Source organism: Monodelphis domestica, chromosome 6 (genome assembly GCF_027887165.1).
Source record: "Monodelphis domestica isolate mMonDom1 chromosome 6, mMonDom1.pri, whole genome shotgun sequence".
Classification (NCBI taxonomy): domain Eukaryota; kingdom Metazoa; phylum Chordata; class Mammalia; order Didelphimorphia; family Didelphidae; genus Monodelphis; species Monodelphis domestica.
This window is the reverse complement of record NC_077232.1, coordinates 63,896,533-63,924,337: the sequence shown is the minus strand read 5'-3', so window position 1 is coordinate 63,924,337 and position 27,805 is coordinate 63,896,533. Positions and strand designations below refer to the sequence as shown.

At 39.9% G+C, this 27,805-nt stretch overlaps 1 protein-coding gene across 7 annotated transcripts in view; it reads right to left on the bottom strand.

Annotated features, from left to right (window-relative positions):
- TRIM66 (tripartite motif containing 66) overlaps positions 1-27,805 on the bottom strand; it is a 125,699-nt gene that overhangs the window by 79,393 nt on the left and 18,501 nt on the right. For 2 of the 7 annotated variants that reach the window (XM_056802144.1, XM_056802149.1), the window contains exon 1: positions 18,647-18,949. The exons of 1 other annotated variant lie outside the window; for it this stretch is intronic. The gene's annotated coding sequence lies outside the window, so the exon portion shown is untranslated. 4 more of the 7 variants (XM_056802146.1, XM_056802147.1, XM_056802143.1 and 1 more) reach the window with 4 other exon arrangements.

Below are 27,805 nucleotides of genomic sequence, written 5' to 3'. Positions count from 1 at the left end.
ACTTACTTCAGTGCATCTAAAAAATACTAGAGCTTTATACAAAATTGTAGGACAACAGGGTCTTGTAGTTTAGCACAAAATCAAAAAAGGGAATTTAGCCCTGGCAGTTACAAATAATTTCCCCTCACTCTGCTCCTTTATTCCATTAACAAATAATAGAATAGCTGGCATTTACATACTACTTTAAGGTTTGTAAAACTCTTGATGACTGTTATCTCAAAGCCACTTCCACAGTCATGGAATAGACCTTAAAAGGGACCTCAAACCCTCAATGGCCTACTGTGAGAAGGACAGGGGTCAAGAATAACAATTTAACAACTTTGGCTCCAAAAATCTAGGGAAAGAAACTCCTTCATGCCTACAATGAACAGCAAGAAACCCACCTGATGAGGGAAAGAAAATTCTTCTCTGACTATTCTCTTCAAGAGATTACCTCCAATGCCATTTATATCCAGCTCTCCATGGTAATAGGACACAGAGAAAGCCTGGGTAATACAAATATACAGATGATGTCATTTCAATCAATATTTCCCAGCCTGCTGAGCCTTTCACCAGAACTGTGATCTCTTTTCATTTCCCATCTGTACATTTTGGAAAGATGTTGAGGTGAAGAAAAAATGCTAGGATTCTAAATTATCTTCCCACCTCACAATTATCTTTTAAGTACCTGAAAAATGACTCGACCTCCTGATGTTAGCAGGAAAAAATATCATCATGTAACGAGTGCCTGGCAGAATGTGCAGAAGCTGAGACCATGCCAGCACAGTTTTTTCCTTCATTCTGACACAAATGAATTACTTTCTCTTCAGTGAGTGACTTTTTATAATTTCTTTCAAGTTCTAGATCTCTTTTCAATAATTTAACCTCATTAACAGAAGGAAAGAAAAACAAAGAACTAAATAACTTAGATGTCAGCACTTTCACTAAAGTCCAGTCATAGATTTTACAGCTAGAAGGGACCTCATAGAACGAGATCAGAAAATCACAGATTTAGAAATGGAAGAGACCCTTGAGGTCCTCTAAGTTCAACCACCTCATTTTACAGAGGAGATATCTGAAGCCCAAAGAAGTTAAGCAACTTGCTTAAATTAGCCCAAATCCCTCATTTGATGAAAAAGGTAACTGAAGCCTAAAGATTCTAAGGAACTTGCCCATAACCACACAGGTATTAAATGGAAGAGTTAGCATTTGAAATGGCATCCTCTGATTTTTAATCACCTACAATACAGTGTTCTTATAGTTCTACTGAGCTGCTACTCAAGGGCACAAGATTTGGCAGTTATCACCCAATTTAGAAAGTAGCATTGGCCCAACAATGGATGACTGTTCATCTGTTGCCTGAAGACCACTCTCCTGGTGACTTTCCTCTCTTCAGAGGAAGACTGACCACAAAGGGAATAAAGAGAAGAATTCAGGGTGATTACAGGAAGTTATGATGCACAATCTGCTACGGTACAGAGGGCATGTGCGTTGTGAATATGCACACTCACCAAATATAGGTTTGTTTGTTTTTTTTAATTAGGGCATTTTCCTGTTCCCTTCTGCCTCTCCTTGGGAATCATGCTTGGGCATAGAGTTAAAATGGGACTCTTCTTGATTTTGCTAGTTGACATAAAATTCATCTTTTTCTTATTTTTTCAGGATAATTAATAAGTTAAGATCATTTTTATTTTTATTATTGGTCTTACATAATTTTTTAAATTTAATTTTGCTATTTGATTTAGTATTCATTTTTTGATTTGCTATTTTTGTTATACTCATTACTACTTTTATTGTTTTTGATTTAGTTTATAATTTCTTTTTTAACATTTTACACTCTTGTTTTAATTTTTAAAACAAAAAGGGGGATATGTAGCATACCAGGCATATTAGCATCTTGGATGTATTGATATTGTATCTTATGTATTCATTTACCAGACTCATGGTCATGTTACTTATTGACCATTGTATTGCTGAATCTTCAGTCCAAAGGACAAGAGAATTCCTGAGCAGGGCATTACTGGCCACAGTGTCCTAGCTCACGTCTTGTCAGACCTCATTCCTTTCCAAGTCCCATGTTGGATTAATCTCCTCCTCTTTGATTTTGTGATTGTCAATTCAACCAATGTTAAAACCTATGCCATGTCATGTATTCACTAATCACCTCCCACTCCACATCCCTAAAATCTCCAATAAAAGTTGGAGAACATGTGCGAGCCTCCCTCTTGATCTTCTGACTGCTCTGGATCCTCTTGCCGCTCTAGTCTCTATTGCTCCTTATGCCCTCTTGTTTCTCACAATGCTGTTGCCTCTCATACTTCTCATTACTCCTATTGCTCTATTGCTCATGAGAAGTATTACCGTAGCTTGCTGTTTCGCCTCCTGTAACACTGCCTCCCTCTGTGAACCTTAAAAATTCCCAGACCCCACTTTATAAAATTGGATTAAGACCATTCCCCATTTGGGCAGTGAACTCTACTTAAAGCAGGAATGTGAGAACTCTACTTAGATCAGAAATGGGAAGACCTCTACTCCACCTGTACTTAAGACTGCTTTAGGGGAAAAGAACTCTTTTCTGAACAATGAAAGTACTTAAACCCATACTTATAATAAGGCAAAAAGGGTGCTAAGTACCTATAAAGGTCAAGCAACTTGTGAATTTACAAGGAACAAAGAACTGGGAAACTTACTCAGAGCTTTCCTGGTGTGAATTACTCAAAAGTTCACACTTTCTTGTGAACTAAGAATGGTCTGCCCTTTGAAAAACGTCTACTGTGATTGGTAGATGTAAGGACTTAGGGGAGATGACAAAGGAAAAAGTTCCCTATATAAGGAAAAGAAAAAGTCTCTTGAGACACAGTCAGCTGGGAAAGGCTGCCTTGAAGGGTCTCTCTCAGAGACAGTCTGAAACATTCAGATTGAGGATTGAGCTGGTGAAGAAGGCAGCTGAGATGATGCTGGCCTGGTGTCACTAGAATCCTTGCTTGGACAGATCTTGTGGTGAGTGATTAAGGACTGACTGAGATCTCTCTTTTAAGACTCAGGTCTAGGCCATGTTGGCTTAAGGCCCTTCAAATTTATTCCTTTCTTACTCTTTCTCTCTTTCGTTAATTCCTCATTGTATTATTAATTAAATTCTCTATAAAACCCAGTTGACTTGGGTATATTCATAAATAGGAATATTTCCCTGGCGACCACCTTATATTTGATTTAAAAACAAGACACTGTAGTGAAAACATATTTTCTGCGGTCACAATTTACTCACCCACTCTTATATCTATCACAATTTATATCTTCCACTATTTTAATCACTACAATTTAAGTCTTCAACCATTTTAATCTCTTACAGTTTATGGCACCCACTCTTCTAACTGCCACAGTTTATGGCAAGAACCTATTTTAAATATAACACCTCCGCCCTTCAGCTGAGGACCTTGCCTCATATTTCATCAAAAAACAAATAAACAAACAAAAAAGCAACACATTCACCAAAAGCTCCCTCCTCTTCTCTTTCTCCTTTTTCCTCCTTGCCAAGGCAAACTCTAATACATGAATAAATGATCCTCTGCCCTTCTTTCTCCTCCAGCAGATTGCTCCCCCCCTACCCCCCCCACCCCCGCATTATCTCTACTAATCTTCACTCTCTTCCTATCTACTGGCTACTTCCCTGCTGTCTACAAACTCAGCATCCAAGCTAAACTCATTTATTTTTCTTCCCAAACCCTCCTCTCTTCCTAACATCCCCATCATCGTCAGGGGTACCACCAATCACCTGGGTTTGCAAAGTCTGTGTCTTCAGTCCTCCACATGTCCAATCTATTGCCGTCTTATTTCTGCCTGCACATCTCTCATATATGTCCTCTTCTCTTCACTCACACAGCCAAGACAATATTAGAGGTTCTCATCATTTCACATTATTGCAATGATTGCAATAATCCAAGATTATTGCAATAGTCTGCTGGTTGGTCTCCCTGATTCAAATCCCTCCCCACCCTAGTCCATCCTACACTCAGCTGCCAGAGATCTTCCCAGGGGGCAGATTTGATCATGTCACCCTCCCCACCCCCTACTCTAATGACTTCCTTATTCTCTTTTGGATCAAATAGAAAATCTTCCTTCTGGCTTTTAAAGTCCTTCATAACCTGTCTCCTAATTCCTACCTTTCCTGTCTTCTTACACTTAATTCCCCTCCATGTATTCTTTAATCCATGTACTCTATCCTCTGTTTCTTAAAATGACACTCAACATCCTGACTCTATGCCTTTTCATTGGCTGGCCTCCATACTAGAATACTCTCCCTCCTCACTTCCCTTTCCTGGCTTCTTTCTGGACTCAGATCAAGCCAATTGGGGGTGGGGGATGCCTTTACACTGTCACCCCATCTCCAAGTCCCATTACTAGTGCCTTTCCTCTAAGATAACTTCCCATTTACATTTATATTTCCATAGCTGTTTGTATATTGTCTCCCACATTAGAATGTTTCTTGAGGGCAGGGGCCATGGTTTAGCTTCTTTTTTTATCCTCCTAGCCCTTAGCACAGTGCCTGACATGAGGTAAACACTTAATAAATGCTTATTAACTGATTGAACTTATGCAAAGTGAAGTGAGGAGAGCCAAGACAATGATATGTGCAATGACTACAGCAATGTAAATGAAAAAAAATAACCACAAAGTAATCAAAAATAATTTTAAAATAATTGCAAAATCACAAAAAAAAGCTTACCCCTAGAGAAGAATTATGAAAGAATACTCTCCTCAAATTCCTTTACAGAGGTAATAGGTCCTGAGGTATAACACTGCCTATCACTTCATATTTTTTTGATCTTTTGATAGCTTTTGCTGATTTTTTTCCTCCTTCCTCCTTTTCTTTTTCTTTTAAAAAAATCTTTGTTACCAGGGATGTGTCTCTGAGAAGGGGAGGATTATTGATACAGGGGGGAAACAGGCAATGTTAAAACAAAAGCTATCAAAAAAGTTTTTCTTAAAAAAAAAAAAGAATGTAAGCTCCCCACAAGGAAGGAGTATTTCATTCTTTGTATTCATACTTGTTGACCCAGCCTAGCACAGTATCTGATACATAATAGATACTTAATACTTGCAGATTGATTTCAGTAGTAACTACTACTATAGTGGAGAACACCTGTTACATCCAGAATGATACTAATCAGTGTGGGAGGCAAGGAGAGAGGCTCGTAAGCAGAAGGAAGGGTCATTCATAATTTGATTTTATGGAACTTACTCAAGAGAGTACAAGTCCTGAACAGGTGGACTACTGGTAAAAGCAGAAGCTGAGAGAGAGGAGTACAGTGGGAAAAGCACTGGAGAAAGTCTGGTGATCTCTTAAGGCTGCTACTTATTAGCTCTCTAACCAGGCAAGTAATTTCTCCACCTGTAAAATGAGACAACTGGACCAGTCCCAAGGACCTTGTGATGGATAGCTCCAATCATCCAAGCCTACATGGTCACTATGGCCACTGGGTGTGTGCTGTTGAAATGGGGGAAAAGGCTTTTTTTTTTCATTAACCCTAAGATATTTTTCTTCTTTTTCATCTTTTCTTCTTTTTTCTTCTCTTTTCATCTTTTTTCTTCTTAATCAATTTAATCATCTGAGATCATATCTCACACTACCCAAGAAGAACATCCTGAATGGAATCTGAAATCACAACCTCTGGAAAGCAATGAGCGCATTAAAGTGTCAGACACACCACAAAGCCAAGTCAAAGCACCCTCACTGGCAGACCAGCATCTCTCTGCTGGACATGGAGAGACAAAGATCACTTGATTGGTGCTCTGGTGTTTTCATTGGGGAAGAGTACAGCTGTGATTCTAATTAGTTCTCCTCAAAAGCTTGGAAAGTTTCAAGCTGGAATCCCATCCCAAAAGCAAAGTCAGCAATATTTGGACTTAGAAAATGATCAACTGGGGCTATTTTTAAAATGTGTCTATTTAACCATGCAAATATTCATCTACATCTCTGAACTCATTTCAAAGCTCCTTCTCCAGATACTAGATGTTTCTAGTTGGAGGTCATACCACCAGTCATCTCAGTTTGATGAAACGTTGCCATGGTGGATGGAGATCTGGATTTGGACTTAAGCAGGCCTGTAGCTGAATCCTGCCTCAATTACTGACTGTGTAATACTGGACAGCTATTTTATCCCTTGGTTCTCAGTTTCTTTTTTCCATCAAATGGAGATAGCTGCTTCACAAGGTTGTTCTGAGTATAAAGTGAGATAAAAATACTCTGCAAACTTTAGGGTACTCAGACAACATTTAAAACTGTACTCCTTTCTCAAATCTTTTGACATCATCTTTTTGACAAAGCCATATATCTTTAAAGACATCATCACTGTTTTCCCACTCACTCAGATTGAACAGTATCAAAAGAGCCTCTTATACAATCTTTGCCACACTTAATAAAGAGCAGACTAGAAGACAGGAGACCTGAGTTCTAATCATATTGGGACTACCACCAAGTAACCATAGAGATAACAGATCCCTCCTCTGGATTTTGATGTCTCCTATAAAGGCAAAGAATTGCACTAGATGATTTCTAAAGTCCCATCCACCCCTGAGATCCTAGAATTTAACAATCAGCATTGTGCTTCTTCAATTGTGCCTCCTTCCCAGCACTTCTACCACCTTTGGGCTAAGCATTTCGAAGTTGGGAGTAGTTGGGAGTAAGTCTGCTAGGGCAAGGGAGGAGCATAGGGAAGAATTATCTTTTTACAATTTGTGTACTCTTTCCTAGAAGTGGTTTAGGAGTGTGGGGTCCTAAACAGCAGAGCCTGTAGGAGAACCTGATTAAAAGGAAGGCATGGGGTTGAGAGTTAGAGAGCTTGGGTTCTATTTTTGCCTCTGGCACTAATGTCACACCTGGAGAAGTGATTTGCAGAAAGCTTCCTCTGCCTTCTTCTCTTCCTCTCCTCTTCCCTCATCTGTAAAATGTTAACTGTTGCCACAGAATCTGACACTGACTTGAGAGACAGTGATGTGACAAAAGCTTTTCCTGGATGTGAGAATAACACTTCTATGATCGATACCAGGCAAAATCTCAGGCACACAATAAGGAAATTGTCAGGAGGACAGAATTCATCTTTGGCTGAACTCTAGAGGGAGAATCGGTCTTTTCCCCCATCAACTGAATATTTTACACATTTTTTTCTAATTTTTCAGCTCTTTCTAAGATTAAAATCAATTATTTTTCTCAATCAAAAAGTGAATTTTTACATTAGTAAAGGACAGTGATAGGTTTTTTTTTTCTCAGCTAAATATTGTTTGGGAGAGAAAGTACAGTGCAAAACTAATAGAATACCTAGTTCTCCATTATTCCTCTAAGTCCAGTGCATTTCAGAAAGTTCTCTGAGGTGCCACTGTTTTAAAGATACCCCTGCTAACTGTCTTGATGCTCAGTTGCACATATCTTTCCAGAAGGACACTGGAAGCTTTCAAGACACTATCTTAAAACGAACAGAGATTGGCAGAGAATGAGTTTGTGACAACCTCTACTGTCACCCTCCCTGGCAGCCCACGCCCTGACTCATTCACTGGTTTCCCTTGGGAAGATAACATGTATGAAGTTACTCCCACAAGGTACCGTCTTTATCAGCTTTTGTTTCAAAAGCATGTCTTGATCATGTTCAGAATTAGTTGAAATGGATTCATCATTAAATTAAACAAATTCAATCTGCAAACATTTATTGTCATGATAACAGTCTTCTATCACCAAAATGGGTTCTAGCTGAAGTACTTAATTGTGAAGTTTTTAAAAAATAATATTCTCCCCAAGGCTGTGCTATTTCACAAAGAATCAGACAATTTGAGGGTTGGACAGGACCTCAGAAGCCATCAAGTAAAACCTTTCATTGAAAAAGAAACACTGCTAGAGCATCCTGTCATCCAGCTTTTAATTAAAACCCTCTAGTAAAGATAAATCCACTATTCCCCATGTTAGCTCCATTGCACTTCTGGATAGTCCTCATTGGTAGAAAGTCATCTTTATATCAAGTCCACATTTACCTCTTTGCAATTTCCACACATTGGTCCTTAGTTCTGCCCATTGGAGGCAAATAGATGTTACAACAATCCCTCTAAAAGGTGATATCTTTTCAAATATTAAGCCCTAAATGTTAGCTAGCATCTTCTCCCTAAGCTCTTCTCTTCCCCAGTTACATCCAATACTCATATGGCATGAAGTTCACCATAAGCCCTTCACATACTGGTCACACCTCTCTAGATACTCTCCAGCCAATCAAGATTCTTCCTAAGGGGGCAGCTGGGTAGCTCAGTGGGTTCAAACCTGGCCTTAGACACTTCCCAGCTTTGTGACCCTGGGCAAGTTCCCTTGACCCCCATTGCCTAGCCCTTACCACTCTTCTGCCTTGGAACCAATACACAGTATTTATTCCAAGATGGAAGGTAAGGGTTTAAAAAAAAAATTCTTCCTATATTGTGGAACCCATAAGTGATCACAGTACTCTAGATGATCCTGATCAAGGCAGCATAGAGAAGGACTTTATCTTCCTATTCCTGGACAACATGTCTAAATGAAGCCTAAGACTATACTCGCTTTCTTGGCAACCACATCACACTGTTGATTCATACTATGGGGTTTTTCAGGACTTACACCTCCTAAAAGACCCACTGATTCCTCATCCAATTGAGTTACAGTGGTAAGAGACAGACCAGAGAAGAATAATATTTGTTTCATGGGTTTCTAAAATATAAATATGTGGTAGTCAAAAAGAAAACAAACAAAACAAAAAAAGACTAAACTATAGTTGGAGGTGAAAATTTGGCTGACCACTGAGATAAGAAATGTCATACTGAGTCCAACCAATGTCTTTTCCAAAAAAAAGTTTGACATTAGCACCAAAGGGCATTTCATGAGAGGTCAAAATGGTCTTCCAAGCCACCACTTTGAAAGGTAAGGGATGTACCACAAACATCCTCATTTCAATGGCTCTGTTGTCTCCTTAGTATGAACCTTGCTACCACCAATGGCAGATCAAAACTCGTCCATCCCTTATTACACTCCGCAATATTCTTGTCCATGTCTTTTCATAAATCTGTCTCTATAGAGAAGCAACCCAGGTGTGCTGGAGGCCTTCCTCTGACTCTTTTAATACCCTCAGGACACTGATGTTGCCCTCAGTCTGTCCATCCCAAATATAATTTAGCATAACTTCACACTATTCAAAGAATCATGGAATCACAGAGCTGAAAGGAACCTCAGAGGTCAAATTTAGGCCATAACTAGATATGAATCTCCCTTGCAATGTTCCTGAAAAATAACTGTCCCATATTACCTAGTAGGCCCCAAGTGAAGGGGAATGCTCTAGCTCCTCAAAGAGAGCTCATTCCACTTTTGGACCATTCTAATTGTTGGACAGTTTTTCCATTTGCAGATCCTATCTACCCCCAAAACTTTCAGGCTCTTGTTCCTACTTCTGCCCTTTGGAGTCAAGCAAAACAATTATAATACTTCCAATCCAGAGATGCAGCATATTTTAGTGGAAAGAGACCTAGACAATGAGTCAAGATAAATCTGAGCTGCAATTCTGCCTTAGTACCTACTAGCTGTGTGCACTGGCAAGTGATGTTTGATGTCTCTAAACTTTAGTTTATTCATCTACAAAATGGAGAGATTACCTGGAAAAGATACTACACAGTGCTATTATTAAAATTAAATGTAATAATAAATGCAAAGTACTTTGCAAACTTTGTGGTTGTCAATAATGTCCAACTCTTCATGACTTATGGGTAAGAGTGCACATCTCTCTTCTCCCTTCTATCTCATTTCCCTAACCCAACTGGGACTATGGTCTTGTGTGCAAGCATGCCTTGAATTCTAGGATGTCTTAGGTGTCATGAAGAGGGAGGGATATCTTGATAGTGCTTAGGTGACTAGAAGGCAAAGGACCCAAAATCTTTAGGAAAAGGAAAGGATCTCTATCCTCTACTTTTATGTAGCATGCTGTTGTTATATTGACAACAACACAAATTCAGAGGTCATATCAGGGCAATATGGTACAGAGCAGTGGAGAGGATGCTAGATTAGGAGTTAGAATTTGGGGTTATGGCTCCATCACAAGTAAAAGAATTACTCTGCACATCACATGTGGCAATTGAGAAATGTGTTCATTAATTACTACTCTGTTGACTCTATAGAGTTGTTGTGGTGATCAAGAGAAATGGTATATGTAAAGAAGCTTAGAAAAAAAAAGTGAGTTCCAAATGCTGTAGGTATTAGCACAGGAGGCACAGTGCCCTGGTGGTTATGAAGAATTTGTGATCAAAAGGTTCGTTAAGGAAGGGCACTGGCAAACTCTAGTAGGCCCAGAGAAAGATCACTAAGCTGGTGAGAGAAGCAGAGATCATGCCATAGAAGGAACTTGATTGAAGGAACTGAGAATATACAGTCTGGAAAAGAGCAAACTTAGTAGGGAGCCTGATTGCTGTATTCAGATTTTTGAGGAGCTATCATGAAAAAATGATTATATTTGTTTAGCTTGTTCCCAAAGGGCAAGGCTAGGTGCAAAGGAGAGAGGGAACAAGCAGTAAGAGAAAGGAAAATTTCAGCTTGGCAGAAGGGAGAGAGTTCCTAACAGACAGTCATCCAAAACTGGATTGAACTGTCTTGGGAAGAATAGTGTTCCTCGTCACTCATCAAGCTATTGGATTTCATTTAATCTCATACCAGATATGGCTGTGTGACCTTTGTCACAGGACCTAACTTCTCACAACCACCTAAACTAAGACTATACATTGCAGGAAAGGTGCTGATCTAAATCAGTAGAGAGAGTTTCCTTTCAGAGGTTTTACCTAACATGGATGGCATCATTGATCCAGTTCCTATACCCATCTCCATGATGAACTATCTGAGGGAAGACCACTCATCAGGACACTGTGGAGGGAATTCCTAGACAGGCAGCACCATATTAGACTCTGATATTCTATGTCTTCCATAATATTCACTCAACTAGTTGAATACAGCCAAGTCTTCTTTTCTCCAATCTTGGTTCCTTCAGTCAGATTTTCTATAGCAGAGTATCCAGTGCCCTCATTCTCCTGGTTGTCCTCTTCTGAACTTGTTCCATCTTATCAACACCTTTCCTAAAATGTAGCACCCAGAACTAAACCCAATATTCCCAGATACAATCTGACCCCAGCTGAGCACACTGGGAGCATCACTGCTGTTATTCAGGATAGCCTATAGTCACCTTAGCTTTGCTGGATGCCATGTCAGACAGACACCCTGATAATTCTTTTGAACCCCCAGATCCTTTTAATATGTACAGCCTTCCTTCCCATTCTGTCAATCATCTAATTATTCACCTGGGCAATTAAAGCAAAAGCAAAAGCAAAATTCTGGGCCTGGCAATAAATTCAGTGAGTAGATCTTCTAGAGAAAATATATAGAAAGTAAAAGAGTCATTATACACAAAGTCCTGTGTACTACAAATTATCTTTTTACCTTCCTATTCTTTTCCTTTACAACTAGATTGTTTCCTAAAGGGAAGATCTTGCCTCTGTGCATGCCTATGCCTAAGGGCAGCTAAGTGAAGCAGTAGAAAGAGCATTGGGCATGGAGTTGGGAAGATTTGAGTTCAGATCCAGCCTCAGACATTTCCTAGCTGGGTGACCCTGGGCAAGTCATTTAATAACCCCAATTGCCTAACTTTTATCACTCTTCTGCTTTGGATCCAATACTTAGTATCAATTTCTAAGACAAAATGTAAGGGTTAAAAAAAAAAAGACAGGTCACAAAGTAAGAATAAACCACCTACCATAAAGCAGAGCTAAGGCACCCTAGGCTTGGTATGGCCTGACTCAGGATGACATTCTATTCTCTGCACTCAACAATTCTGGGTGTCAGTGGTCCTGTCTCCCCTGTATTTGGACTTTTCATTTGTTACCAAAGCACCTAGGAGGGACCCAGACCTTCACAACCACACAACCAGTGGCTGAATCAGGTCATCTTGGAGCGATAAAGCTAGCTTTGACCCTCCTGGGGCAATTTTCCTTGTTTCACAGCAAACACCTGAGGCCAGTTTCCTCCAACCTAACCCTGATAAGCTCCTAGGTCCAAAGCTGAGCTCCTTTGAGATGAGGAAGGAAGCTCTAAGGAAAGAAGGAAGAATAGGGTAGGGAATTCTTTTCATTCAGAACTTGTTTCATCATCAATTTGAGCAAAAGCACACCAAATTTCCACTGTTTCAAAGTTTACATGGGCCTAACCTGATAACCTGGCAGCAGGATACTACAGACTAGGAGACTAAAAAAATGTCCTGTTCCAGATTTCATTGCAAGGAAAAAGAAGAATAAAGTCACAAGATCCCACTGTGACTGCAGAAGCCCCATAATAGTTGCTTTATTATCATTTTTATTTAACCTTTTTAGAGCACATTTGATAGAAAAAGTATGTAATTGAAGTATGGACAATTCTTGATCACCTACTCTGTGGACTGTCCCCATCCTTTGCTTTCCCCTCTGTTCTCCTCTCTCTGCCTTTTAAGCTACTCTGCCATTTACTGGCACCTCCATCAGATCATACGGCCTTGAGAAATGAAGTGGACCTCAAATCAAACAAACTCTGTTCCATATAAGAATGTTCTAACAATAGGAGCCATTTCAAAAATAAAATGGGCATCTTCCTGGGGTAGTGAGTTCATCCACCCTAGAAGTGTTCATGCAGCAGATGGATGGTTATTTCTAACCCTTTAGATAGACCCAATATGAGAGCAAAGATTCATGATACAGAGAAGACACCTTTGGGAGGTTTATTCAAATCCTTCGATTTTTATTTTATGACTCTCAGCAGAAATTCAGCCAAAATATCTGAAGAGAAAGTTAAAACCAATAGCTAAAATGAGCTTTGAAGATTATCCTTGGAATTCTGTTACCCTTGCTAACTTTGTCCTTCCTCATGAGGAATGTCTGGCCAGAGCAGGGTCAGTCAAAATGTTGCACAGAGCAGCTTCAATGACAAAGGCATTGAGTGATATGAGATTTGCTTCTTATTTGCAAGAAATTTTTTCCTTTCCTCTCATGTTTTCCCCAATCCCTGGATGTGTCTTTCTTTTGCTTTTATTTTGCACACAGGGCATATTTTTCTTCTAAAAATGAAATCAGTGTAATATTGTTACATAGCTATATATTTTAACTGGGCTAAGTGAGATATCCATTTGTGTCCTCAGAGTATTGGGACTATAGGCCCTAAAGGAGAGTGCCATATTTTTAGGGATCTGGTTACCCAGATCTTGTGTGAACTAAAATTCTTCAAAAGCTGAAGACTGTGAATTCAAATCCTGAGTTGAGATCTCTCTAAATCATAGCTTTTCAGGGGGCAGCTGGGCAGCTGGGTAGCTCAGTGGATTGAGAGCCAGGCCTATAGATGGGAGGTCCTAGGTTCAAATCTGGCCTCAGATACTTCCCAGCTGTGTGGCCTTGGGCAAGTCACTTGACTCCCATTGCCTAGCCCTTACCACTCTTCTGCCTTAGAGCCAATACACAGTATTGACTCCAAGATGGAAGGTAAGGGTTTAAAAAATAATAAATAAATAAATAAATTATAGCCTTTCAGAGTTTATTGGAAGAGCTATTGTTACCAATCCATACCAATTTCTCCTTGAGCAGGAATTCCCTCTTCAATATCCCCAATAAGTGGTCATCTAGTCTCTGCTTGAAGACCAATGGTAATAGAAGAACTAACCCATTCTATTTCTGGAAAGTTGATTATTAGAAAGTTTTCCCTTACTGTGATCCAAAATCTAACTCTCTATAACTTCTAACCAATGTGCTAAGCATTCCCATGTGGGGCCAAAGAGATGTTGAATCCCTCATCCATGTGGCAACTGAGAGACTAGGAACTTGAAGAGAATCTTTGATCTTCATATGGCAGAGTATTGATTCCTCTCACCATCCTGGTCACCTACTTCTGAATTGTCTCTAGCCTGTAAGCAGAACAAAATCATCAAGGGTTCCTATTCAGGGAAAATGCTGAGCTAGTAACTATATGAGATCTCTAGTCTTGAGGGTTCCATGTTTTAGATTCCAAGGGTGGCCTCCTTTTAGGGAAAAGTTGGATGAGACACAGAAGAGAGCTTCAAAATACAAGGAAGAAGGTCTTGTCCTAATGTAATTTTCATAGATTCTATAGACTTGAGGTTCTGAGATCCTGAGAGTAATATCAAGCTGTATGTCTGTACTTATGTTTAGATGACTGCTGGCAAATGTGGGCAAAGCCATAACCAGCATTGGAAAAATCAGGCAATGCCCAAACATCTAGGAGTTTGCACTTCCTTCTATACTCCCCACAACTGGCTTCATCTCCCCTCTGGTTCTGTACCAGTGAACCAGTGAGCCTAGCTATTCCCTACCAGGGTCTCATCAATATAGTGTTCCTCCAACACAGAGGGATCAGACTGCCCCCTTTTCTGGCCCAATTGCACTGTGGTTGTACTGTTCTCTAATACCACTCCCATCCTTGACTATCTGCCTCACAACTAAGCAACATATAGCAATTACTCTGCCCCTTAAATTCCAAGGTAAAAATATTCCTAGCAACTGTCCTGAGTGAGTAAATATCCATATGCATGATTAGTTTAATTTTTAAAAGAATGATGTGTGTATAATTAAGGGTGAGGTTATGAAAGATATGAGACAACTATATGTAAATATATGCACATATATAACACATCATGTGTTACTATAGAATGGAAATTAAAGTGTTAGAATGACATCTAATGAATGAAAATGACATCTGATATAGTAGAATATAAAAATACCCATAATTCCTATGCTGCTTGCAAGGTTTACCCTTGATCATATTTCTCCTCACTCTAAAACTTCTACTGTCTTTATTCTCTCAGTTATTCATTCATTCAACACATATTTATTAACTTTATATTTTATGGAAAAATGTATTGAGTGCTGGGAAAGGAACTAAATTTAAGTAGGACACAATCTATTCCCTCATTGATAATATTACTATCATTACTAAATAGGATACAGCACAAATACAAATTGCCATGTATATAACACTGAATGAGGGCTATATGAATACTATGTGAAGTTGAAGGGAAAGATCATTTCAGACTGGGGACTGGAGAATTATGAAAGGTTTCATGGGTGAAATGGGACTTCAATTAGACTTCAAAGGATGGGTAGTAATTCAACAGATGATAAGGCATTTGGAAGATATTCTAAACACAGGAAATAGTGAGAGAAAAGACAAAGAATACAATAAAAGAAACTGAAAGACAAAATATCTAATTTGGTTGAAGTGCACAGGAAATGAAAGAGAATAAGATGAGCTATGATCTTATGACAAAAAGCAAAATAGTCTAAATCATGGAAAGCTGAGCATACTAATGCATTCTTCATGGAGCTGTGAAATAATCCAACTGTTCTGGAAAGCAATTTGGAATTATTCAAAGAAAATGACCAAAATGTCCATAGTCTTTGACCCAGACATTCCACTGCTAGGTGTTGACCTCAAGGTCAATGACAAGAAAAGTGCTATGCATCAAAATCTTAAAGGGAGCAGTTTTTTTTGTTTTTTCTTTTTGTAATAACAAAGAACTGGAGAAAAAAAGAGATGCCCATTTGAATGTGGTGTTGATGATTCAGTCATTTCAGTCATATCTGCCTCTTCACGACCTCATTTGGGGTTTTCTTGGCAAAGATGGTTGGCCATTTCCTTCTCTGGCTCATTTTAGAGATGAGAAATTGAGGCAAATAGGGTTAAGTGACTTATTTGGGTCACACACCTCGCAAGTGTCTGAGACTAGATTTGAATTCACAGAAATGAGTCTTCCTGGCTCCAGAACTAGCACTCAATCCACTGGGCCACCTAGCTTTCCTTTCCCTTGATTAAGTAATGGTGCAACAAGTTTGGGTACAGAAACGAAAGATTATAAAAATGATGAATATGATAACTACAGAAAAGCATGAGAAGACTTACTGAACTGACATAAAATAAAATAAATAGAACTAGCCAAGCAATGTATGTAATTACTTCAATAGAAATATAAAGCACAATTGGAACCTGGAATTGGAATGCTACAAATCAAATTACTACACTTGGCCCTAAAAAACAAAGTTATAAGAAGGCATCTCCTCTTCTTTGCAGAGGTCAATTCTTTTTTCCTTCTTTTTAAATGTTTTTTTTAATAATGAATAAACTCTCTGGGAAAGGTATGAGAAGAATACACTGGAAAACATAGTCATTGTAAAAACTAGAGAGATAAATATTTTAATGAATGAAGATAATTTTTTAAAAGTAAAGAGGTGCTAGATTATGGAAGGTCTTGAATATCTAGCAAAACAATTTCAACGAAATTGGTGCTCTTGCTATGGAACCCTTCTCAAATGGATACACTTCTCAAAAGAGGTTGGAAAAAGCCATGAATTTTACTCTTTGAATTTAATCATTAATACTCATTGAATTTAATCAATGGTCAGATCCTAATGAGAGCGTTATGACCAGCTCTGCACACTACAGCTAAAGAGGGGTGTGGCGCAACTTAAAGTTTCAGAAGAAGGCTATCCGTGTGATTATAGTTTAGTAGAAACGGATGGAGAAAAGAAGTGAGAGAAGCAACATAATAGCAGTCATCTACTACTGCTCTTGTCACCTCTCAGAATGGTGACCAACAGTTCTGCTTTCTATAAGGGCAAAACAGAATGAAAGATGCTTCCACATCAAGAGGGATTTCCCCCCCCCCCCCAAAGAAAAATTTATGGATTCTTGACATTCACTTCTCAAATGTGAGGCTGAAATTAGTTTCTATAGGTCTATTGATTCTATAGATCTCTTCTTGGGAGTACTCTAACACAAGATAGTCTCTCATCTGCTATAGTTGACTGAGATAGACCTGCCTGAAGACACCTCTGATTCTATCCAAGCTGGGGTGTGCTATATTTAAGAGCACTGGTTTACACAATCTGGATTTTATACTTGCTTATATTGGTTTTCATTTGTATATTGAATTTATAAGCAGACAAATTTTCCATTAGTGGCTTTTCAGGGAGATTTTAGAAGTGGAATGTTATTACCTTTCTCCCTTAAAGCCAAATAACACCACCACCAACAACAAAAAAAAACCTTAAAATAATAGCAGACAAAGGGGGCAGCTGGGTAGCTCAGTGGATTGAGAGCCAGGCCTAGAGACAGGAGGTCCCAGGTTCAAATCTGGCCTCAGATACTTCCCAGCTGTGTGACCCTGGGCAAGTCACTTAACCCCCACTGCCTAGCCTTTAACCACTCTTCTGCCTTGGAACCAATACAGAGTATTGATTCTAAGACGGAAGGTAAGGTGTTTTGTTTTGTTTTGTTTTTAATAATAATACTAATAGCAGACAAGGAAGAATGGCTTAGAAAACTCTTGTGGGTCCTTTTCTGTATCAAGATTCACTGAGTAGCCATTATACAAATCCCTGTGATTAACATAAGAGCCTTCTCATGAAGAGTTCAGAGCCCCAACAGAAACATGAGAATTTCTATTTCAGAAAGAGGGAGGCAGAGTTTGAGATTTCCTCTCACTTGGCTACTGCTAACATTGCTGGTTAACCATGAGGAAAGAGAACTTAAAGAGGGCTGGCTCAGTCCAAGTTTACTGCCGCCACTGCTGCCATCTTGGCCATAGTATCCATATGAAAGAAAGTGAAGCTGGCTTGTAGCTCTGATGTAGCTTGGAACTCGTACTCCAGGTAGGATTATGGTGACAAAATACTGAGATGGAGAAGCTTAATCTCATCTAAATAAAGAGTCAGAGAACACAAATGATAAGATGCCATAAAAAAAAAAAAAGTATCTCCTAGAATTGAATCCCACCTCTGGTAACTTCCTGAGCATTTACGTGACCATGGGTCAAAGGCACTTCATCTTTTCACACCTATTTCTTCATTTATAAAATGAGAAAATTATACTAGGTAGCCTGTGATCATTTCCAACACTGAGGATGGTAAAGGTGAGGCGAGCAGTTTAAGTATTATTTTCCCCCATTTTGTATGTAGGAAATTCATGTCCAGAGAAATAAAAATGACTTGCTCAAATTCATCTAGAAATGAAGATTACCCCCCCAAAGACCACTGAACTTGACTCTGAGGAGGTCCCCTCCCTCTGTGATCATGTATAAGTCACCTTATCTGCCTGTACCTCAGTTTTTCATGCATAAAGGAGAAACAACAAATCATCCCTATTTGCTAAAGTACTCATGAAAACTACAACTCTGGGTGCAGTATTTGATAGGTTTTCTCTTAGTCCCAAAGGTTTCATTAAAGTCCTGCTATCTAATATCCCCAGCAACATGGATCACAGAAACAGGAGGACAGAAACATTTAATATATAAACTACCGATTGATGATCACATCCCTGAAAAGCAAAAGCAGCTCTACTGCATCACAGAAACTATCCTGGTTTCTCTTTCCAGTGATTATAAAACAGTCTCAAGACTGAGATGCCTGTTCCACAGACCTGCTAGACATCCTCAGTGTAAACAGACGAGGTCTCTGGGTCACCCAAGCAGCCAACAAGATAATGCACCCCACAGGGTGACCCAAGTCACACCAACAGAACAGAAACACTCAGACTAAAAGAGAAGCAGGATGCTCCTGGTCCATAATTTAACAGAATTCCCCCAAAGCATCTTCCTTTGCTTACCTGAGGTTGGTCCCCTGGGGCTCTGTTGCTAAAGCAGCCCACCTGGATGGAGTGCCAAGGAAAGGGACAAGCAAGACTGACTGACAGCCAAGGGGATGGGTTGTAACTAAGCAAAAGGGCACATACAGCCCACTCCCTGGAAACAGCCTTTTCTGTGTACATTAATTGTCGGCAGCACTGCCAGGAATGAGTAGATGCACAGCTATACCTCTCCACAGAGAACAGCCCTTCTTCTAGCAGGGAACATTCCTAACTGGAGGAGGAGGGGAGGCTGATGATGGGGAGTCAGTCCCTTCTTTCTCCCACTCTCACCTGAGATACTCCTGTAAGGAAGGCCTCTGGTGAGTCATCCTGGATGAGTTTATCTTGAAAGCACAGCAACAACAATATTCCCAAACTGATCGGCAAGAGAGACAGTCTTAAAGAGACATATCTCTTTCCAGCTGTATCTCCTTTCTAAATCCTTAGGGTAACTCGTGATGGATGCTCAAGTGGAAAACAAAACAAAACAAAACAAGACTTTTAACTTTAGGGAACTCTGCTTATAGCTCTCTGCTTAGCTCACAAGGCTGCTTCCTCCATCAGTACTGCAGGACCTGCTCCAGTAAGCCCTCACCCTCCATGTTACCTAAAAATGACAATATTCATCTGTTGCTGGAACCTGAAGGTTTCAGGCAGCTCGTTTAAATATAGCTCATCATAACAACACTGTAGGTGGAGAAATGAGGAGCTGGCAAAGCCCTGGGGATTCCCTGTTTATACGTATGAAGGATGATGCAATCTCTGTATCTAAATAGCAATCCAACATGGAATAACAGGACTCAAACAACAGTGTCTGCATAGCTAGAGATCAAGTTCATATACTCTGTGGCCATCAAAATGCCAAACACCATAATTTTGTTTCATCATTTTTTTAAATGCTACAAAAGCTGCAAAAATCTTATGTCCTGCCTATTTGTCATATATATATGTAATATGTATATATATATGAATGGAGGGGAAAGTCTTCCTCCTTTGTTTACATTAAAATCTCCTTCTCCTACTGACTCACCTGCTCCTGCCTCTTCACCTGAAGTCCTCATCCTGTGACGTCACAATCAGTTTCCTTAGCAACCAATTGTAGAGTCACAAGCAAGGGATTAAGACTTAAGAAAGGAGGGAACAAATTTACAAAAATAAAGGTCCTTGGCGTCCCTTAGCTGTCAGTGTTGAAGACCAGGGATGCATGGATGCACACATAGGAGAAATAAAAGGAAGGGAGGCATGATAGAGACAGTCAGTTAACAAGCTCTCATTAAACAAAAACTGTTTCAGGCACATAGATCAGAAACTTGTTACTCTCTAAATTACTAAAAATTCTAATTCTTGCACTATCACTTTGGCAGACAACAGAAAGGGAGCAGTTATCATTGGATAGCATCTGAAAGAAGAAGAGATCTTTCGCCCAAGTAGTACTCTGCTCTCTTCATTTCTCTCCCAAATTGTCACATGAAATTCTCTTCAACCCCTCTTACAACCATCTCTACCCCTTCTTTCTTGAAACTCTCACCTCCTCTGGTTTCTGGGATATTGAACTTTCCTGGTTCTCCTTCTGCCTCTCTTAATATCTCTTGACACCTTTGCTGTCTCCTCTTCCTGTTCCTGAAATCTAACTAAGGGTAATCCCCATGAATCATGTCCCCCACCATCACTCTTTCAAAGAACTCACCCAGTCTAATGGCTTTGACTATATCAAAAGTGGATGATTGAAATCTCCACCTTCAGTCTTGTCTGAGAGGAGCACTAGTCCTCTATTTATAATTTCCTACAGCACATATCCATTTGGATGTTCTACATATTACCTTAAACTCAACATATCCAAATTTAGTATATCCATGATGTATCCAGAACTGGAACCCTTTCCCAATCAATCCATTTCTCTGAATGGTACCACTATTCTTCCCAGCTAAAAAATTTGGATTTATCCTTTCATTATTCTGAAACAAATAACCATCAAATCTTGTTATTTCTCCTTCTGAAATATATTTTGGATTTTTATCCCTTCCTCTCCATTTACATGGCTACCAAGGTCAATCTAGGTGACTATCACCTTATATCTGATTTACTGCAACGCAACAGCTTTCTCTCCCTCTCCTTCCTCTGAACTAACCTGCATATATCACTAACATACTAATTGTTTTTAATGTGCATGTAATATGTATATAATTCCTTTCCTTGACTTTCAAGGTCTATAATATAAACTGGCTAAATCCTACTTATTGAACTTTATTTCCCAAAACCCTTAACATGAGCCAAAATGTTAACTGTGTAACTTTATTTGTTCAGTCCAATCAGGGTGAAGAAGAAACAAAAAGTACTCTAGTTCAAGCAACAAATATGAATGACTTCAAATGAGTAGTTGATACCCTAACATTCTAGCCCAGCTAGGATGGTATTTCTGCTGTGTCTGAACATGCCAGGCTCATTCCTATCTCTCAGCTTTTGTTCTCATTCTTCTTTCTCCCTCAATTAGAATTCTCTCCCTTCCTCCTTCCACCTGTACAGATCCTCTCTGCCATCAAGCCCAGTTCAAACCCTTTCTCTTCAAGACACCTTTTCCATATACTCTAGGCTATAGAGATCTTAATTCTGGAATCTTCATGCATGTATAAACTGAACCACATCATTTGGCCCATAGTTCTCTAATTACTTCATGGAAGCTAGCTAGCTTTGACTTCTCAATTAGATTAAGATCTCCTCAGAACCAGGTACCATACTCCTATCATGTTCCCCATAGTGCTTAAAATAGTGTTCATAAGCACATGGCTAATGTTTGAAAAATTCTCACTGGCTGATTGACTGAGCTTTCTCTTTGGAGCTTAGCTCTACTTTGCCCTATTAGAAAAACTAGAGTAAAGCCTGTGGGAAAAACTGTTGCCTAATGATATCTGCTACATAAAAGTGAACTGGCTTCTGGAGCCTTCCAATCTTCCAAACAGATTACAAATTCAATAGGAAGTATAAAAATAAAAGAACTGTATCTAAACCAAACCTGTGAAAAGACTGGGGGGGAGGGGTTTGGAATTGGGTAGCTCAGTGGATTGTGAGCCAGGCCTAGAGATGGGAGGTCCTGGGTTCAAATCTGGCCTCAGACACTTCCCAGCTATGTGACCCTGGGCAAGTCACTTAACCCCCATTGCCTCCTTACCACTCTTCTGCCTTGGAGCCAATACACAGTATTGGTAAGGGTTTGAAAAAAAAAAGAAAAAAGAAAAGACTTCTTGGGTTCTTTTCTCCAACCAAATTGGTCTTCTTACTATTCTTCCCCTGTCTCTAACTCCTGTCTCCAGGCCTTTGAAAAGGTCAATTCCACTCCTAGAATGTACTTCTTCCTCATATCTACTTCTTAGGATCCTTAGTTTTCTTAGAGGTACCATCGACTACAGAAAGTTTTTCTAAGACTTTCTAGTTATGAGTGCTAGCTCCATCATCAAGTTATATATTGGATTCACTTATTCTTTAATTATATAATATTCATTCTTTTTTTCTTTTAAATGTTAAGTGTAGATGTAAAACCCAGTGGAATTGTTAGTAGACTATGGGAGGAGAGTAGGGAAAGAGGAGGGAAAGAATGTGAATCTTGTAACCATGGGAAAATATTCTAAATTAATTAATTAAATAAAACTTTCCAGATTAAAAAAAATAAATAAATGTTATGTATAGAAATATAACCTCCTTGAGGCTAGAACTATATTTGATTTTTTCTCTGTATACTTAGCATCTAGCACTCAGCACAAGGTCTTGTACACAGTTACAATAAACAAATGGATAGAAGTAGAAGGAATAGGGAAATAGAAGAAAAAAAGGGGAGGGATAAAAAAGGGAAAAGAAAAGGAATCAGGTGGGAAAGGGAAGAAATAAGAAGGGGGTAGGGAAAAGGAAGGAGAAGAAAAAGGGGAAAGGGAAGAGGGAGAAGTCTCTTATAATAAATATATCAAGGCTTTGAGAAACAGCAGCATGGGGACAGAGTCAAGGAGGGTCAGCCATGGGAGTTCATCTGAGCAGTCTGGAGACATGCTAGCAGGTACAATCATTCAGCTAGGCCTAATCTGGGGGGCTAAGACAGAGAGGCCCAGTCTAGATCAAGAACTCTAACTAGAAAACCTGGCCACAAAAGTTAACAGAACCTGGCAGGATGTCTCAATGAATGTCAAGAACTGGAAAGCGGGCAAATCAATGGGCAGAAGTAACAGGAAACCAAATTTCACCTCAATATCAAGAACTTATTAACTCTAACTAATTAGAGCTGTCCAGTGATGAATTAGGTTGCCCCATTAGGTATTGAGTTCCTTGTCCTGAGAGGAGATCCAAAGGCTGTAAATGCTGTAGAGAAGATTTAGACTTCAGGTAAGGGGTTGGACTATTTGAACTATAGTATTCCTTCCACTCAAAGATTCTATGATTCTGTAATGACTTGAACTAAGGTCAGAGGGTTCAAATAAAGAACAATAGACACTTGGCCAAAGAGAAAGCAAGTAGGACCAGGAGTCTGGAGACCTCAGTTCCAATGTTGGCTCTGCTCCTAACTCATTGGGTGACTTCAGCCTGGTCACTTTCCCCCTCTTAGAGTCTCTAGAAGCTGCCCAGATCTCTTTACTCTTGCCTAGGTGAGGAATCGTAATGTCCAAGATGGGATGTGCTCTTAAGTTCATTTCCTATCAGTCCCCTCCTGGCTCCCTGTACAAACCCTGGGCAAGGTGTTTTCTCAGAAAACCTGCACCAGTAATTACTCTCAAAATCAATTAGAGGACCAAGTAGAACAGGCACATCAGATGTGGCTTTTCCTTCCAAACCCAAAGACAGCCTCTGCCTCTCCTCCCCCACTCTAGGCCTGTTAGGATAATTACTCTCACAGAGTAATGTTCAGAGGTGCCAATGTTATTCACATTGCCTTAGAGACCCAATTAAGGGAGAGGAAACTGTTTTAAAGAGAGAAAGGAAAAAACCCTGATAATGCTGTTTTAGAGCTCCCTACTTATCTAAGTGACCCCAAACATTCAGATGGCCTTTATAGTCTGCCCCTCTAGCAATTGTCAGATTTTGGCCACCATGAGGGTCAGAGAGACACCTGAGTCTGGAAAAACAGTCTAAAAAGGCCCTGTGCTCTCAGAGCTTTGTACACATCACAGGCACCCTCTCTGCCTCCTTGATGTGCTGTGGTTTGCTCCATGCTGTTGCAAGTCAGCGGCTAGATCAGGACAGGCTGCTAATTAAGACAACAGACAGACATTTCTCTCGCTGACTCTGTGGTTGTGACATATTGCATCACTTCCCTCCCTTGTTGCTGCCCAGAACCAGCAGAACCTGTAACCCTTGGCATCCGACCTCTGAAATCTTCTATAGAAGGGAACTGGAGGGGCTGCTGCTTCCCCCTCAGAAGTCCTCCTTTTCATCTAGGGGATTGGTGCTTCCATCTTCTCAGGATCTGTGATTCTGTGCCTTTGCACCACAGTCACTCATCAAACTGAGGGGGATTGTGATCATTTCAAATAACCCAAGGGGCTCTCCTATTGAAGAGGAATAAGACTTATTTTGCTTGGACCCAGAGGGCAGAACTAAAGTAAAAGTATCAGAGTCAGTTTTCAACTCAATTTAAGAAAGAACTTCCCAATGGGTGATCTGTTCAAAAATGGAAAGGGCTATCTCATTTGGGAGTGACCTCCCCACCACTAGAGGTAATCCTACTGAGGCTGGATAGCCACGTGTCAGGGATGTTACAGAAAGGATTTAGTCAGTCAGTCAGTCAGTCACTCGAGAAACAAGCAATTTATTAAGTGCCAACCATGTCCTAGGCATTTATGTACTCTGGGCCATAAAGAAAAGCAAAAAAGCCAGCCTCTGCCCTCAAGGAACACACATTCTAATGGGGGAGGGGGAGGCGACAAGCTGAATCTTAAAAGGAAGCCAGAGAAGCTAAAGGTTGGAGCTAAGGAAACAGAGGATTCCAGGAATGGGGGGCCAGCCAGTCCAAAGGCACAGAGATGGTGGCCACATGCCGTGTTTGAGAACCATCAAGTAGCCCAGGGCAGCGGGACTGAAGGGTCCAAGAAGGAAAGTCAAGTGTAAGAAGACTGGAAAATTAGGAAGAGATGCCAAACAAAGGATTTAATATTCCATCCTGGAGGAAATAGGGAGCCACTGGAGCTCCTTGATTTACACTTTGGAAAAAACAGCTAAGCAAATGAGTAGAAAATACTTCCACTCATTTGCTTAGATGATTTCTTTCTAACTGATTTCTCTGCTTCAACTCTGGCCCTGACAAGAGGCCAAGAAGGCCTGAGCTAGGGTTATGGCTTTATGAGGGGAGAGGGGAAAGAAGGGGAGAGATGTTGTGGATGTAGGTCTTTAGATATGGGAAAGAGAATAAACAAGACTGAGCAGAGGCACTGAAGTCAGTGAGTAGAGAGAGGGCTTGGAAAGTATGGGTGTCTCCTAGGTGCCAGAAGCAGTTATGTGATAGCATTGGCCCTAACTCTCTAGGCATCGTACTGAGTTATCCTCTCCTACGTTGTGCCTGAAAAATACTTATTGACCCAATAATCAACAAGAAAACATTTAACTTGTCCTGGAAGAGCCTGTGCCTTTCTGGAATGCTAGCCATTTTTGAAAGTCCTGATCAATTCGATTTGACAATCATTTATTAAAAGTCTACTTGGCACCAGCTGCTAGGCTCGGCTCTGAGGATCCAAAGACAGAAAATTAACAACATCCCCTCAAGGAGCTTACTTTCTACTAAGGGATTCAGTATGTACAGAGGGCAGACAGGAAGAATATAAAATAATTTAAGGAAGGAGAAGGCACTAGAGTACTATTGTAGAAAGAAAGACAGGACTTCTAACTGTTCATCAGGGGCAGGCAAGACAAAGGCACAGAGAGGAGAAATGCAGAGGTATGCCTAGCCATCTGTGAGGAGACCATTTTTTTCTGGAACAAGTTCAGGAAAGAGAATAATTTAATATAAAACTAGAAAGTTTGTAATTAGAAATCTTGAACCCTTGGACTTCATCTCACAGAATCCCTTTCCTTTTGTACCCACGTTTTATAAATAAGGTGGGTGTAACCATGCCTTTTAGGGGCTCTTCTCTCTGAGTACTTTCTCTCTCTCTCTCTGTCTCTCTGTCTCTCTGTCTCTCTGTCTCTCTGTCTCTCTCTCTCTCTCTCTCTCTCTCTCTCTCTCTCTCTCTCTCTGTCTCTCTCTGTCTCTCTCTCTCTGTCTCTCTCTCTGTCTCTCTCTGTCTCTCTCTGTCTCTCTGTCTCTCTCTCACTCTGTCTCTGTCTCTGTCTCTGTCTCTCTCACTCTTTCTCTCTCTCTCTCTCACTCTGTCTCTGTCTCTCTCTCTGTCTCTCTCTCTTCCTCCCTCCCTCTTCTCCCTCCCTCTTTTCTCTCTCTTTCGCTCTGTCTCTGTCTCTCTAGCTCTGACTCTGTCTCTCTCTCTCTCTGTCTCTCTCTCTCGACTGCAGCCTGGGATCCTCATCTTTACTAAGGCTATCACTTCCTTTATTTCAAGATATTATTAATAAGCCTTGTGAAAAATAATACTTGAGTATTTGGATATTAATTTTTAATCTTACAAAAGGTAGTTTGGGGCCAGGCCATGAAGGGCTTTAAAGGTAAGAATGGACATTTATACAAAAGGAATCACTGGAGTTTGGGGGGGTACATTTGTACCTTAGGAAGAGGACTTTGGCAGCAGTGTGAAGGGTGGACTGGACTGGAACACAGAGAGTCTTGAAGCAAGAAGACCAATGAGGGAGTCATTGTAATCATCTACAAGAACTGACGAAGGTCTGAATCAAAGTGACCATTGAGTCCTTATGTGAGAAGATTTAGTCAGTCAGTCAGTCTTGAAATAAAAAATAAAAAATGGGCATTTATTAAGTGCCTACCATGTGCCAAGCACTGTGCTAGGTACTTTACAAATATTACCCTCCCCCCCTTTTTAAACCCTTACCTTCTGGGGGCAGCTGGTTAGCTCAGTAGATTGAGATCCAGGCCTAGAAACAGGAGGTCCTAGGTTCAAATCTGGCCTCAGACACTTCCCAGCTGTGTGAACCTGAGCAAGTCACTTGACCCCCATTGCCTAGCCCTTACCACTCTTCTGCCTTGGAACCAATACACAGAATTGACTCCAAGATGGAAGGAAAGGGTTTAAATAACCAAACAAACAAAAACCCCTTACCTTCAGGTTTAGAATCAGTCTTGTGTATTGGTTCTAAGGCAGAAGAGTAGCAAGAGCTAGGCAATGGGGGTTAGGTGACACGTCCAGGGTCACATAGCTAGGAAGTATCTGAGGTGAGTCACATTTGAACCCAGGACCTCCCATCTCTAGGCCTGGCTCTCAATCCACTGAGCTACCCAGCTGCCCCCTATTATTCCTTTTGATCTGAACAACAACTTTATGAAACAGATTTCAGAGGGTCTGTGAAGTTAGATGGGGGGAAAAATGCATCTCAATTTTTACTGATTTCTACCGGAAATTAGCATTTTCTTTAATTATTCAAGGTATTCTTCAGAGAAGAGGTTCACAGGCTTCACCAGACTACCAAAGGGGTCCAGAAAAAAGTTAAAGAACCCTATTCTAAACCAATATCCCTGATGAACACTGATGTAAAAATTGTATATAAAATATTAGCAAATAGACTACAGAAATATAAGAAACAGATTATTATGTATTATGACCAGATTGGATTTGTGGTAGGAATGAAAAGTTGGTTAAACATAAGGAAGACTATAAATATAATAATTCATATTAATAGCATAAATAATAATCATATGATTATGCACACATATGCTGAAATTTAACAAAATCTAATTCTTATTTCTATTTAAAAAGCCATTAGAAAGCAAAGGAATAAATGGACTTTTCCTTAATATAACTAGTATCTACATAAAACTAAGAGCAAACATTATATGCAATAGAGAAATGTTAAAGGTCATTCCAATAAAACCAAGGGCAAAGTAAAGATGTTCATTATCATCACTACTATTTAACATGATGCTAAAAAGGCAAGCAAAACTGCTGCTTTTTGCAGAAAATATGAAGGTCTATTTAGACAACCCTAAACAGTCCACAAAAAAATTAATTGAAACAACAAATTCAGCAAAGTTGTAGGATGTAA